The sequence below is a fragment of the Callithrix jacchus genome, chromosome 8 (assembly GCF_049354715.1).
Source record: "Callithrix jacchus isolate 240 chromosome 8, calJac240_pri, whole genome shotgun sequence".
Classification (NCBI taxonomy): domain Eukaryota; kingdom Metazoa; phylum Chordata; class Mammalia; order Primates; family Cebidae; genus Callithrix; species Callithrix jacchus.
Window position 1 is genome coordinate 84,487,842 of NC_133509.1, and position 15,006 is coordinate 84,502,847.

Sequence of the window (15,006 nt, forward strand, 5' to 3'; positions counted from 1 at the left end):
GAATAGAGGAGCTCAGGGGAGGGGAGATGTGGAGTGATTGCTCAACAGGTACAGAGTTTCTGTTTGGGATGATGAAAAGTGACACACAACATTGTAAATGTCCTTAATGCCACTGAATTGCACACTTAAAATGGTTAAAGTGGTAAATTTTATATTGTGTATATTTCACCACAGTAAAAAAAAAAATTTTTTTTAAGACACATTCCAGGGCCCCACCCTTGAAAGCCTCAGAGTCAGCCAGGCCTGGTGGCTCATGCCTATAATCCCAGCACTTTGGGAGGCCGAGGCGGGCAAATCACCTGAGGTCAGGAGTTCAAGACCAGCCTGGCCAACATGGTGAAATCCTGTCTCTACAAAAATACAAAAATTAGCTGGGCATAATGGCGGGTACCTGTAACCCCAGCTACTCAGGAGGCTGAGTTGGAAGAATTGCTTGAACCTGAGAGATGGAGATCACAGTGAGCTGAGATCATGCCATTGTACTCCAGCCTGGACAACAAAAGTGAAACTCTGTCTCAAAAAAAACAAAGCAAAACCCCCAAAGCCTCAGAGGCTGATACAGTAAATATGGATGGGGTGGGAATCTGCAATATGTATTTTTTTTTTTAAATGCCTTCCTAACTTTCTCAGGCACAGCCAAGTTTGGAAACTTATGATTTAGTCTCTGCCAGTTCTTTCCAAGGGGCTGGTGCCAGTCTGGGAGGAAATGTTCACAACTCTACATGAAATACGTGTGCATTTTTCATGACTCTGAGTATGTTAAATTTGAAGTGCGGTTTTGAAATCTGAGAATGTCATAATTACATCGTTTTGGAGTTAAGGTGTCCAATCATTGCCCACCATAAAATGATGGTGATACTAGTTCAGGTTGGTTTTTTTTTTTTTTTTTTGAGACGGAGTTTCGCTCTTGTTACCCAGGCTGGAGTGCAATGGCGCGATCTCAGCTCACCGCAACCTCCGCCTCCTGGGATCAGGCAATTCTCCCGCCTGAGCCTCCTGAGTAGCTGGGATTACAGGCACGCGCCACCATGCCCAGCTAATTTTTTGTATTTTTAGTAGAGACGGGGTTTCACCATGTTGACCAGGATGGTCTCGATCTCTTGACCTCGTGATCCACCCGCTTCGGCCTCCCAAAGTGCTGGGATTACAGGCGTGAGCCACCGCGCCCGGCCTGTTTTTTAAGTATCTGTGCATGGCAAAATAAAAATGAGCAATCCTATGTTGGTCTCTCAAGGTTTGAAATTTTAATGGTTTGTTAAATTCCAAAGACTGGGAACCACTGCCCCAGACACCAACCATTTGAAAATACTGAAATAGAAACTGCTTCTGCTGTTTTTTATTTGTGCCAGAAAGAAAAAAAGATGGAAAGGACCTATACATTTTCCTGTGGTTCATAGGACCCTGGAGCAACTAAGGGCAGTGATGAAACCTTCAGCACTGAGATGTAATTTGTCCTGTTGCCTGTCGGAACTTTTTTTTCAGAGGTGGGAGGAGATTGACAGGGGAGAGGTGGAGATAGGCGAGAGTAATATAACTTCTCCTGGAGAACATCCGGAGAGGGGAAGTTGCTTTCCTGCCCTGGCCCTTTCTCTCTCCTGAGTTTGCGGGCTGTGGTGGGGCAGGAATTGACCAACAGCCATTTCTAGGGGATGCCTTTGCATTCCAGAGGAGGGCAGCTGGCGGAAGGGAGTGCTGAGTCTGTGGAAGCCATAGCCCGCCCCACCCTTTAGGCGGATGAGTTAATTATTGAAAAGTGCCTCGAAGGCACAAAGGTCTGGAGAGACTCCATGTGCTATTGCTCAGGCCTGTGTGGGAGCTGGCATTTCTGAGGAGACACTGAGGCTCTTCTAGGAGGCTGTGGAACAAGAAACAGCTCTTATATGCTGTATGTAACTTCTCAAGAGAGAAGTTACATTTGTCTTAGGATTTGTAAAGTATTTAGATCAATGAACCACATCAGATATTTTTCCTTGTTTTAATTTTGTGTGTGTGGTTTTAATGTTTTAAGGACATTCAGGTCATTTATGCATAAACGATCACACACAACATGTTCTGTTCCCTGACTTTTTTTTTTACTGAACAACATTCCCTGTAGCTCTGTGTTAGTGCATGTAGCCACCCTCCACTGTCTTTAACAGCTGCATTCCTTCCAGATGTATCATAGTTTCTTACCCGCTATTCTAGCAAAGGATCACAGGTGGTTTTCCATTTTTCAGCATTACAAACAATGCCGCAGCGAACATTCTTGTATACAAATGTGTTTGTGTATGTATGAATGTTTCTGAAGAATATATTTCTAGAAGTGGAATTTCTGGATCAAAGGGCATGTACGTTTAAAATTTTTGTAAATAATAATTGAGTTTCTCCTCTAAAATTCTGTTCTGATTTTTATAGCCACCATTATACTCATCAGCACTGGACATTATTATCTTTTTAAAACTGCCAGTATCATGTGCAGAAAAAAACAGTGTCATTTTAAATTGCATTTCCTGGATTTACCAGTTAGGAGATTGTCCATTTTATCATATGCCTAGTGACCATTTCAATTTTTAGAACTTAAAAAAATAAAAATACAGGAAAGGTGTATAGGCCAGGTGTGGTAGCTCACATGCCTCTAATCCCAGCACTTTGGGAGGCTGAGGCAGGTGGATCATGTGAGGTCAGGAGTTCGAGACCAGTCTGGCCAACATGACGAAACCCTGCCTCTATTAAAAATACACAAATTAGCCACGTGTGGTGGCCGGTGCCTGTAATCCCAGCTGCTCATGAGGCAGAGGCAGGAGAATCACTAGAATTGTGGAGGCAGAGGTTGCAGTGAGCTGATATTGCGCCACTGCACTCCAGACTTAGCGACATAGTGAGACTCCATGTCAAAAAAAAAAAAAAAGAAAAGGTGTATAAATAAAAGGTGTACTGCTCAATGCATTAACACAAGGTGAACTCTTCCTTGTAACCATGTCCCAAGACAATAGAATATTATCAGCCCTTCTTTCCAAAAGACTCTCCCCTGAAAAAGACCAATCTCCTCCAAAGTAATTCCTACCCTAATACCTAAGTTCTATAGGTTAGTTGTGACTACTTCCTACTGTCATGTAAGCAGACTCATATAAACCTTCACTCTTCTGCGTCTGGCTTCCTTCATTCAGTATTACGTTTTTGAGTCTTTCACATACTCGCGTGTAGCTGTACTATGTCATTTATGTTGCTTATGTATTCCATTATGTGATATATCACAATTTATTGATTGATGGACATCTGGGTTATACCTGCTGCCAACTTTTCGTTATTAATTAATAATGTTGCTATGAGCTCTTTAATATACCTGTGTATCATTTCTCTTGGGTATATATCTAGGAATGAGATTTCAGGGTCATCAGCAATGTTCTGTCCAACTTGACCAATTACATTTGTGAATTTCCTATGAATATTTTTTGCACACTTATTGTTGGGTAGTTTGTGTTTTATTATTGACTTGTATCTGTCCTATTTATTCTGGATGTTAATTCTGTTGCAAATATTCTCTCTTAGTCTGTATATAAGCCCTTTTATTTTACAAAGTTTAAAGTTTTTAGGCAATCACATCTGTAATTATTTTTCTTTATGGTTTCTGGTTTTATATCTTGCTTAGAAAGTCCTTCTCTATCTCAAGATTGTAAAATACTCCCTTATGTCTTGTCTCCTCCTTTCTTTTTCTGAGACAAGATCTCACTTTGTCGCCCATGCTGGAGTATAGGATGCGATCATGGTTAACTGTAGTCTTGCCCTCCTAGGCCCAAGCGATCCTCCCCTCTCAGCCTCCTGAGTAGCTGAGACTACAGGCATGCACCACCACCCCTGGCTAATTTTTTAAATTTTTTGTAGGGACAGGGTCTTGCGATCACTCCCAGATGGTCTCGAACACCTGAGCTCAAGTGATCCTCCCACCTCAGCCTCCCAAAGTGCTGGGATTACAGGCGTGGGCTACTGCGTGGGGCCACGTTTCCTTCTAATACTCATTTTGATTTTTTACTTTAGGCTTTTTAATCGATATGGAATTTATTTTTGAGGGTGAGAAATAGAGGCTAATTTATTATCTAAATTAGGGAATGAGTAAAATGATACCATATGTTGCCTAGGTTTTAAAAATATTTATTTATTTATTTAATTTTATTTTTGAGATGGAGTCTGGCTTTTATCACCCAGGCTGGAGAGCAGTGGTGTGATCTCAGCTCACTGCAACCTCCACCTCTGGGGTTCAAGCGATTCTTCTGCCTTAGCCTCCCTAGTAGCTGGGATTACAGGCATGCACTATCACGCTCAGGTAATTTTTGTATTTTTAGTAGAGACAGGGTTTTGCCATGTTGGCCAGGCTGGTCTGGAACTCCTGACCTCAGGTAATCTACTCACCTCAGCTAGGATTACAGGTGCCAGCCACTGTGCCCAGTCTAAATGATTTATTTTTAAAATCTCAAAATAAGTTCTTACATCAAAGAGCCAAAAAACTATCAAGAAATTTTTTTTTACCTTAGAATAGTCTCCCCTAAATTAAGTCTGAGTTAGATTTTAAATAGGGCAAATGTTCTAAGTCAGCAGTTGCCACTCAAAATGCTATGCACATAAATGGTCAATGACCATTTCTTCACGTACTGTGTATTTATGGAATTTAAAGTGCAGTTCCCATGGACTTGTGTGTCTAACGAGGAAGAAAGGCTTCATTCTGGGACCGACAGGTAGCCTGACTTGCACCCTGGATCTAGGTTCACGAATCATGAAAACCACAATGGCTTTCTTACCTCCCCAGTCTCTAGCTCCTCCCAATCTGAGCAAATGGCCCCCAAATGGATTCTATGTTCTGAGCCCATCCCCAGGAGAGAGAGAGGTCCAGCTGGAACTTACAAATCCTGCAGGTCAGCTTTTGGTTATAGACATGGCTTCCTCAGGCAAGGCTGCCCACATGAGGGAAACGATTTTGTTGGCTGGCTAGGTGGTTGCTGTAGGGTTCACATTTGGGAGAAGTGTGCTTGAGCTCAGTTCTTTTCTTTTTTTTCTTTTTGACATGGAGTTTGGCTCTTGTTGCCCAAGCTGGAGTACAATGGCACAATCTCGGTTTACTGCAACCTCTGCCTCCTGGATTCAAGCGATGCTCCTACCTGAGCCTCCTGAGTAGCCGGGATTACAGGCATGCGCCACATGCCTGGCTAATACTGTATTTTTAGTAGAGACAAGGCTTCTCCATGTTGGTCAGGATGGTCTCGAACTCCCGACCTCCAGTAGTCCGCCTGCATCGGCCCCCCAAAGTGCTGGGATCCCAGGTGTGAGCCACAGCACTGGGCCAAGCTCAGTCATTTTTCTCCCTTTGTCTGAAGCGATCTCCACCTTGTCGTGCCTGTTCGCTAGCAGTGCGTGGCACGCAATTGTTCCGTTGTGCTCCAAATCCCCAGTTACTCACAGTGTGAGGCGGTTTTGTTCTGCTTCTTCCTTGCGTATTCTTGGTGATGGCCATTGACTTGCTACTTAGTCAGCAGATGTGATATAGGACTGGAACCTGAGCTAGGGTCCGGAGAAGAAACATACCACTTAGTTTGACAAAGAGCTTGGTTTAAGGGTAGAGAGCTGACGGTGCAATTGTCTAAGCTGCTTTTTTTTGGAAATGGCTCTCTTGGCTGAGCTCCAAAAATATAATCAAAAGTGGCCTGAAATCACAAGTTTTGCTGCTTGCATTCTTAGTTTCACAATTTAAAGATTTGGCTGAAAACCATGGACTAGTCTACTGTTTGCTACACATGACGCTGAGTGTGTGTGTGTGTGTGTGTGTGTGTGCACTCACATGCATGTGCAGGACACAGGGATTCTTTGCATGGGGGTGTTTTACAGTCCAACTGTTTTTACCCTCAGGGAGGCAGTGATTAAAGAGCAGTGCATGGCAGAGTTTCTTTGATTTCAAGAATCACATATCTGGTTTTGTAGGTTAGTGTCTTTGGAGAAGAGTGATGGGGCATCTTGCATAGAAGTGCAGCTGATTCATTAGGTGCAGTGGTTTTGCCTTTCTTCAGGTCTCTCCCTCAAAAATACAAAGAGTAATTTATTTAGGAGAAGGCAATGTGCTGCTTTTGGGAGGAGCAGGTGTACTTGACCATGCCCTGGGGGAAGTGAAGACCTGAGTTTGGGGAAGTCAAGCTTGAGGCTGTCAGAAGCAGTTATTTATAGCTGAATGATGTGTATGAAAGCCAAAGCCTTTCATTCCACCACCGTCAAGGAACTACTTCAGAGAAGAGGAAGGGCGTGCATCTTGCCTTGTTAAATATCTACTGCACTAAGAGCTTCTGGTATGGTTCAGATTTCCCGTAATCAAGAGTGCTTAAACACTCTTCCTTCAGCCTACTTTGTGGATAAAACAGCTCACTTCCAGTTGATTGACAGACTGTCAATTGTTGCTTCCTTTCCCCAGATGCCCCTCCTGTGGGCAGCTTGGCATGTGTGTGTGTGGTGGTTGGGGGGGTGTTGTGGGGTTGTGGTAGGGACCTTGCATTATCGCTAAGTTCAAAATAAGGACACTGGACTCTAACCACCACCAAAAACCATACATCAGAAACTCTTGGGTTCATCATGATAATAAGTGAAGTCTCACATAACCAGCTTTCTTTCTTTCCTTTTAGTTGAGAAGGAGTCTCTCTCTGTTGCCCAGGCTGAAGTGCAATGGCGAGATCTCGGCTCACTGCAAGCTCCACCTCCCAGGTTCAAGTGATTCTTCCACCTCAGCCTCTCAAGTAGCTGGGACTACAGGCGTGTGCCACCACGCACGGCTTTTTTTTTTTTTTTCTATTATTAGTAGAGAGGGATTTCACCGTGTTAGCCAGGATAGTCTCCACCTCCTGACCTCGTGATCCACCTGCCTCAGTCTCCCAAAGTGCTGGGATTACAGGTGTGAGCCACCGGCCCAGCCTAGCTTTCATTATTATATCTCTTGCATTCTCAGGTTTCCCCATCCCCCTCAGACTCTTCTGGTTATGGGAAATGAGTATGTTTTGGGACAAACATGTCAGAATTATGAGGGAGAAACTTGGCTGGGGAGCAAACTGTGCAATATGCTTGACAAGACTTGAGAAACAATACATCTCAGATTTTTTCAGATTGTCCTCAATTTCCAGTTCAGAAATACGACACAGAAGCTACAGGCAGGGAAGCACCACTGCTGCTCCACGAAAGAGGGGCACTGTCACTTCGACTTTGCGAAGCAGCCCACAGAGGCTATTTCTGCACAGAAAGGTGAGGTGCAGGAGGGGAACTTAGTTCTGCTTCCCCCAGGAGCACACAGAAATGGAAAAAGCGAGAATTTATGTTTTGGGTTTTTTTTTGCCTTAAATGAGAAAATCATTTCTCATTAAGGTAGCTCTTTCAAGGTAGAGTATCTGTAATGAGAGAGCAGTAAGGAATATCAGGAGAGACACATAAGCATGTTTGCATAAACACTTAGATTTTTCTGGGCTTGCCCAATCCCAGTCTTTAGGAGTTTGTCTTTTGTCAGGGCAACCATGGTTTAAGAGCAAATATTAGTGCATATAATTAAAACCTGTTGAATTGAACAGGAAACATTCAAGGGAAATCTGCAGGTGTCTACAAGCCAAAGTGACGCTAGAAGGATCTTGGTATGTCGGCTCTTTCTTCCTCAAGGGGAGTGTCCCTGGAATGAAGCCACCAGCGACAGGAGAGGAAACAGATGGTGTTGTAGAAAGGAGGAGCAGCAAAAGGTTCTGAACTTAGTAATAAGCTGCTCACCCCCGGGGTTAGTGTAAAAGGCATCCGGGGTATTTGCCTTTTTGTTTATTGGAGGAAGGAGGGTGTCTCATAACACTTTCTCTCTCCCCTTCCTCCCTCTCTCAAATTCATTCAGGACATGAAATTTCTAAGCCTACTGCCATCTTAAGGTTTGAATCTCTTCTCAGCTTCTTTCAAGGTTTCACCACGCATATTAAAGAAAGACAGTTCCAGTATAACTTAAAAAAGAAAAGGCAGGCTGATTTCCAAGATGCAGTGTTGCACCAGGATGAGTTTTCTTCCTGGAGTGAGCTATTTGAGTTTCGTTTTGCTTACCGTCTTGTATTCTCTTTATTCCAAGGCCTGGACACATAGGGAAGAGAAGCCCTCATCTTGGGTGTCAGGGGATGTGGGGTGTTCTCCGTGATGAATGGGATGCATGGCCATTCCAGCTCTGCCTTTTTCTCTAAACCAGAGTGGAGACAAATGGGTGTGTGACTCACCACAATCCGCATAGCAAGATATGATACATGCCAGAAGAGAAAAAGAAAGTGCTGATGGAAAATTAATCTTATTAGGGAGATTTGTTTATGGTGACTCTTTTATTTTTGAGATGCAGTCTCCCTCTGTCACCCAGGCTGGAGTGCAGTGGTGCGATCTCGGCTCACTGCAACCTCCACCTCCCATATTCAAGTGATTCTCGAGCCTCTGCCTTCAAAGTAGCTGGGATTACATGAGCCCACCACCACACTTGGCCACTTTTTATATTTTTAGTAGAGATGGGTCTCACCATGCTGGCCAGGCTGATCTGGAACTCCTGACCTCAAGTGATCTGTTTGCCTTGACCTCTTAAGTGCTGGGATTACAGGCATGAGCCACCATCCCTGGCCTGTGATGACATCTGAAATGAATCTAAAACATGAGTATAATATTAACAGATGGAAAAGACTGTCACATGTCCTATTGATGCTCAGTAATATCTATCTCTAATAATATCATGGAGCTTTTGAGGGGCCTGATCTTAGAATATGCTTTTGCTGGCAGGAGCACCTCGGCTATCCTTTGGAAAACCACCTTACTCTTACTCTCCACCTAGGAAGTGTGAGTGAGGCTGGCTTTGCCCCAGGCTCCAGGTAAGGCCAGCGACCCAGACTGGCCAGTTAAAGAACCACATGCCCTTAGCACAGTGAATTGGCTCAGGGTGGGAGAGTGATCCAAGTTGGGCTAGTCCTGGAGCTTTTGCTGGAACAATTAATGAAAATAATTCCTCTTTCTGCTGGGGTTCCTAAGCTGGTGGGTTGCTTTTTGGGAGCTTTTTGGCCAGTTTTACTACCAAGGCGGAAGAACCTGAGAGATGAGAGGGAGATTCCTGAATCCTTCGTGTGGGCACCTGGAACCAGTTATGACTGAAACCCTATGCCTGGATATTTTAGTCACTCAAACCAATAAGTTTGTTTGTTTATTTATATCATTTTAAGAGACAGCATCTCACTCTGTTGCCCAGGCTGGAATGCAGTGCTGCAATCATAGCTCACTGTAACCTTGAACTTCTGGGCTCAAGCAATCTTCTCACCTGCCTAATTTTTTTTTTTTTTTTTTTTGAGACTGAGTCTTTCTCTGTCATCTACATCCAGGCTGGAGTACAGTGGCACGATCTTGGCTTGCTGCAACCTCTACCTCCTGGGTCAAGTGATTCTCTTGCCTCAGCCTGCTGAGTAGCTGGGATTACAGACGTGCGCCATAACACCCAGCTAAATTTTATATTTTTAGTAGAGACGGGGTTTTACCATGTCGGCCAAATTGGTCTCAAACTCCTGACCTCTGGTGATCTGCCTGCCTTGGCCTCCCAAAGTGCTGGGATTACAGGTGTGAGCCACTGCTCCGGCCTCGCCTGGCTAATTTTTTACATTTTTGGTAGAGATTGGTTCTCACTATGTTGCCCAGGCTGGTCTTGAACTCCTGGCCTCAAGTGCTCCTGCTGCCTTGACCTCCCAAGGCACTGGGATTATACAAATTTACTTTTTAAATATGTCACTTGTGCTGTGTTTGTGCTTTTCCTCTTGCAAACAAATAAACAAAAATGTCCTAGTCGATACAGAAATCTTTAGTGATCTGCTTAAACAAAGCTGTGGAAGTAAGAGGGTAGCAGATTCACAGAGCAGGTTCCTAGCAAAAAAATGTCTTCCTGCTGCTACATCTTTTGGGTCAGCTTCCTAGGCCCCCGTGACTAAGACACTGGGACTTTATTCTTAACCTTCATGGTCTAAGGCCTCTCACAGATCTAGCTGACTTATGTGTGCTGAACATTTTTCCATGAATCAGAAATGAAATATGCAAAATTGTAGCCACAAAGCAATGAAAACAGCTCATTTGCCTTTTGTGTCCCTCCAAGCTTTGTTTTTTCTGGGTCACACGTTATAAGTGAAGAGTCATAATGCTAATCCAGTTTGGATTTATTAACAGTTGAATAGACTATTGAGAAAAGTCTTGTTAATCATCAGAAGCAAATTCACTGCAGAAGAATTGTAGACAGAGTGGGACAACTGCCTTGAGCCAACTAATTTTCTGCCCCTTCAGGGAAAATTCCTGGATATTGAAATTAAGTGTCACATCTGGAAATGCAAGAATGTAATTGCTTTTATTGAGTGCTTACTGTGTCCTTGATACTAAGGACAGTATTTGCCTACTTTCTCTCTTAATTTCATCAACTCTGTGAAGTAGGTCCTAAATCCCGTTTTATAGGAGGTGAATGATGCAGACATTACCAGTTGCTACCCAGCATCTATTCTCTCCTTGTTCGTTACAAAGAGACAGCCCCAAGCAGTGGCTGCTTCTAGCTCAAAGTTCAGGCTCTCTAGTAATTTCCGTGGCTGCTACTGCAGCTGTGGACAGCCATGTGATCTGGTTCTGGCCAGTGAGACCTGAATGGAAGTCTTCTACGGATTTCTGGAAAAGTATTGCTTTTGGGATATGGGCGTTGCTCCTTCTCCCTTTCTGGAATGTGGGTGTGAGGCTGGTGGCAGAGTAGCCATACTGTGACCTTGAGGCAGCTATGAGGAAGAAATCCACATTCTGAGGGTGGAAAAGCAGGAAGGTGGAAGGACCCTGGGATATTGCTGGCGTTGTAAAGCCACTATTCCTCTCTCGAAGGCCTACCTTCAGACTTGTTATGTGAAAGAAATAGAACCTAGTGAGGTCAGGTTTCTGTTACAGACAACTGACTGAAATCCCTTACCGATATGGGGAAACCAAGCTGAAGGAGTTTAAGGGACTTGCTTGCATTTCCATATAAAGCGACATCTCAAAGCTGGGCAAGACATAATACATGCTCTTAAGGAGTTTACAGCCTAGTTTGGGAGTCCACTGCATAAAGAAACAATTATAACATATTTAGCATAATGATAGAAATTTGCATAGGGTATCATAGGTGCCCAGTGGAAAGAAAAAAAAAAGGAAACAAGACAAGAGCAGAACAAAAGTTAGCCAGGCAAAGAAGAAAGGTCAAAAAAGAGATTATAGCTTGGATAAAGGGATGGAAGTGAGAGACAGCATGGCATCTCCAGAGGGACACAAGCTGGTCTGAGCTGTTGCAGCCTAAAGTATAAAGCAGGACTCTGTGAGAAACGCAGCTGGAGAGGTGTTTCATTTAATTATTGCTGAATAATAAGCTACTTCCAAAACTTAGTGGCTTAGAACTATATTTTATCATTTCTCATAGTTCTGTAATCTGAGCTGAGCTCAGTTGAGTGGTTCTTCTGTTCATAGAATATCTGTGGGGTTGAAATACTCAAGAAAACTTCCTCATTCCCAACGTTTGATGCTTCCAGCTGGGATGACTGAAATAGCTGGCTGGCTGGCATCTCTCAGTCTCTTTTCATATAGCCTCTACATATGAATAACTTGGGCTTCTTCATAGCATGGTGATCTCAGGGTAGTTGGACTTCTTACATGGTAGATGGCTTCCAATTGAAAGGAAGAGGAAGTTACCAGTGCATTTCAGGTCTGGGCTCAGAAGTATCAGAACATCACTTTCATTGCACTCTGTTGATCGAAACAGGTCATAAAGCCTGCCCTGAGGCAAAGGAGAGGAAATAGCTTCTATTCCTTGATGGGAGGACCAATATGCACACAAAGGGAGAGATGAATCAACAGTGACCATATCTGGAGAAGATCTACTGCAGATTTTCTAAGGGTACAGATGAAGGATCCTTTTTGGCTTCAGGTAGGTTGATATGAACACCAGACATAGGGTGCTTACCCTGCTTCATGTTTTGAATCTGAAAGGAGAATGCTTCTGAGGCTGCCCTAACGCATCAGGGTAAAACAGAGTAGTGTGATTAGGCAGAGGTGGGGCTGCAGTGTGGCTTCTCTGCTGAACCCCCTCCAGTTTTCATGTGGCATGGACTAGACTCAGAGATTCCCATATGTGATGAGAGATGGTTGAGATAAGAGTTAGAGAGCTCACCTGGGGCCCTCGGTGGTGAAGGGAAGGCAAGCCCACAGTAAAGGCTAGGGGGACCACTCAAGCCAGAGGCTGGATGGGAGATTGGCAGAATCCCTTCAGAGTTAGGGCCAAGGGAAGCTGAGCTCTGGCTGAGTCTACCTGGGGAAATCACTGAAACTTGGCAAAGCTGAGAGACTAGACAAGAAGTTCCCAGTCATCCTGCAGCAAAGATTAATGCAGACCCAGAGAACACAGTATGGACCCCAGTGCCTCATGGTGGACTCCGGTGCCACCTTTGTCATCTATAAGGTGGCAGAAGACAATACCCCTTCTACCCAAGGAACACAGCAAGAGGAAGAAGCAACGCCCTGAGTGACTGGGAATGCACCTGAAGTGATGGCTGCATTTATGTCATCTCTTCATAGCATTTCCTGGACTGTAGGAAAAGTTATCCAGCAAGAGAGGCTCATAAGGAAGAACAGATACATTATAATGAAATAAAGAAGCCGTGTTACATAAATTACAAAGAAAGAAGAAGAGTAATGACAAATTCAGGACAGCAGTTCCCTCTATGGGAGAGGAGGGTGTGGGGAGTCCACAGGGAGCTTCAACTGTCATGCTAAGGCTTTATTTATAAAGTTAGGGAATGGTACATGGGTGTTATTATATTCTGTAGGCCTTTTTATGAGTTTTAAGTAGTTCATAATGTAACTTTTTAAAAGCCTAGACTTCTGAATAGATCTGTGAGCCCCAATGCCAAGTTCAGATTTGAGCAGATTGTATGGGAGTGGAGACATAGAAAGAAGCTCGAAACAGGACTCAGACCTACTTGTTAGAAAAAAAATCAACTTGGCTGGACTTGAAGAGGACAAGATAGAGTCAGCGGAGCCAGTGAGGGGGCTGCCACACCGATGCAGTGGCAGGAGATGGTGGCCTGATCTCCCCAGAGGTGGTTGGGGTGGCTTAGAAAGTCAAGTTGGTGGACTTAGTGATTAACAAGATGTGGGGTGGCGTGGGCAAGGTGTGGTTGATTGGATAGATAGTCCCCTTCCCTGGATTAACTAAGGTAAGAGAATACATCCAAGTGTATTTTGGTGCAAACGTGAAGAGTTCAGTTAGGACAGGTTGCTTTGGAGGTGTTTGTGGGACATGCCAGTAGAGATGCCTGGATGCAGGGTGGTTGCATGGTTCTGAACTCCAGGGAAGAGATCTGGGAGACCCCAGCACTGATGCAAATTGAAGCTGGAGAGGTGGGTGAGATGCTCCAAGGAAGAGAAAGCAGCGGGGCAGAAATGAGGATTCAGGAAAGTCTGGGGCACAGCATCCTCTCAGCCTGAGCAAGGGGAACCTACAGCCATTCCAGCTCTGCAGACCCACTTGCCATCCTCTCTGGAGCCCTGACCTTGGTAAGCAGAAGAACTACCACCCACCATCACTCCCTCTGGTCTGCCCTGCAGGGGGCAAGGCATTCGCTGGGCTCCTCCCTCCCGGCCCTTGCACGTTTTATTCTCTATTTGCTGCCCAGGTGTGCCTGCCTGTGGGTTTGCTTTCCTTCCTCTCCAGAAACATTAACCCAGGCAGAGATACTGCCCGCCACCCTCCACCACCCACCGTAAAAGCGTGAAACGATGGGAGCTGCTGGCATGCAGCCTGGAGATCCCTTGGGTACCTTGGCATCTATCCACATCCTCAGCCACTGGGTGCTTAGCCCCCTGCTTGCCCCAGGCCTTTTGGAGCTGACGGCCCTGTTCCCCTTGTTCTCCAGATGCAGTTTAGGTAATGCTCATTCCTGTGACTCTGCTACAGTGCCTTAGATGTGAGCTTCTGAGCACTGGGCTCTGTGGAAACCCCTCCGCCCTGAGTTATTACTTATTGGTGCTTCTCTCCCCACTTTTGAAGAAGGAATATAATGCTTTTCTTTTTTTCAGGATGAGTTTGTTGCCAATAACAGGAACAGGCAGAAGCTGCTCAGAGCACTTTGGGTTGGTGGTGAGGTTGGAGGACATGGAGGGGAGGGGGTGGGTTGGTGGTGAGGTTGGAGGACATGGAGGGGAGGGAGATTCCAGCCTGGCCGGCCCATTTGCACGAGTCCTCACCTCCCTTTTGTTGTTGCTGTTGTCGTAATAAATGCCAGACAGTGTTAGTCTTTGTGTGTCCCTGCTGACAACCTGGGCAACCTCTCTTCTACCCAGAACCTGCATTTTTGAACTGGAAATCTCTCCTTTTCTTAAAATTTGGATTCTCCTGTAAAGTTTAGAATCTGAATTAGACAGAGGCTGATCTGAGCTCTAGGACAAAAAAAGGGGGGGTCTTTTCTGCCCTAATTTGGAATTAAGGGAACTTGGAAAAAACCAAAGCAGCAATGTTGCTTCAGAAATATCAGTCTCTCAAAACATTTCCCCAAAACAGTAGATTTCAATTATGGTATGAAAACGTATCCATGGGAATGATAGAGGGTTTTGGTTTGCCTAAAAATAACTCTGTAGTCAAGAGTAATACAGCTATGCAATAAGTTAATCAAGAAAGGAAAGTTTTCATATAGAAAGCACTTTAAGGAATCACTCCAAACTGTCATAGCGTCTACTCTGAGAGCTTTGAGTTGCTTTTGCGGTGATTTACTCACCAGCACTTTGGAACTTACTAGTATAACCTGTAGTCTTCTGGTATAAAATTTATACCAAAAAGAGTATGTATGTACAAAGAGGCAATCTCCATTCTCCTGATGTATCATTCCACCTGATAACTGGGCTTTCATGAAACTGTGCAGGAGTTACAAGCAGGTCCGTTGGTTCATTGCTCTGCTCCAGCCCTTGAACACAAGCCAACTC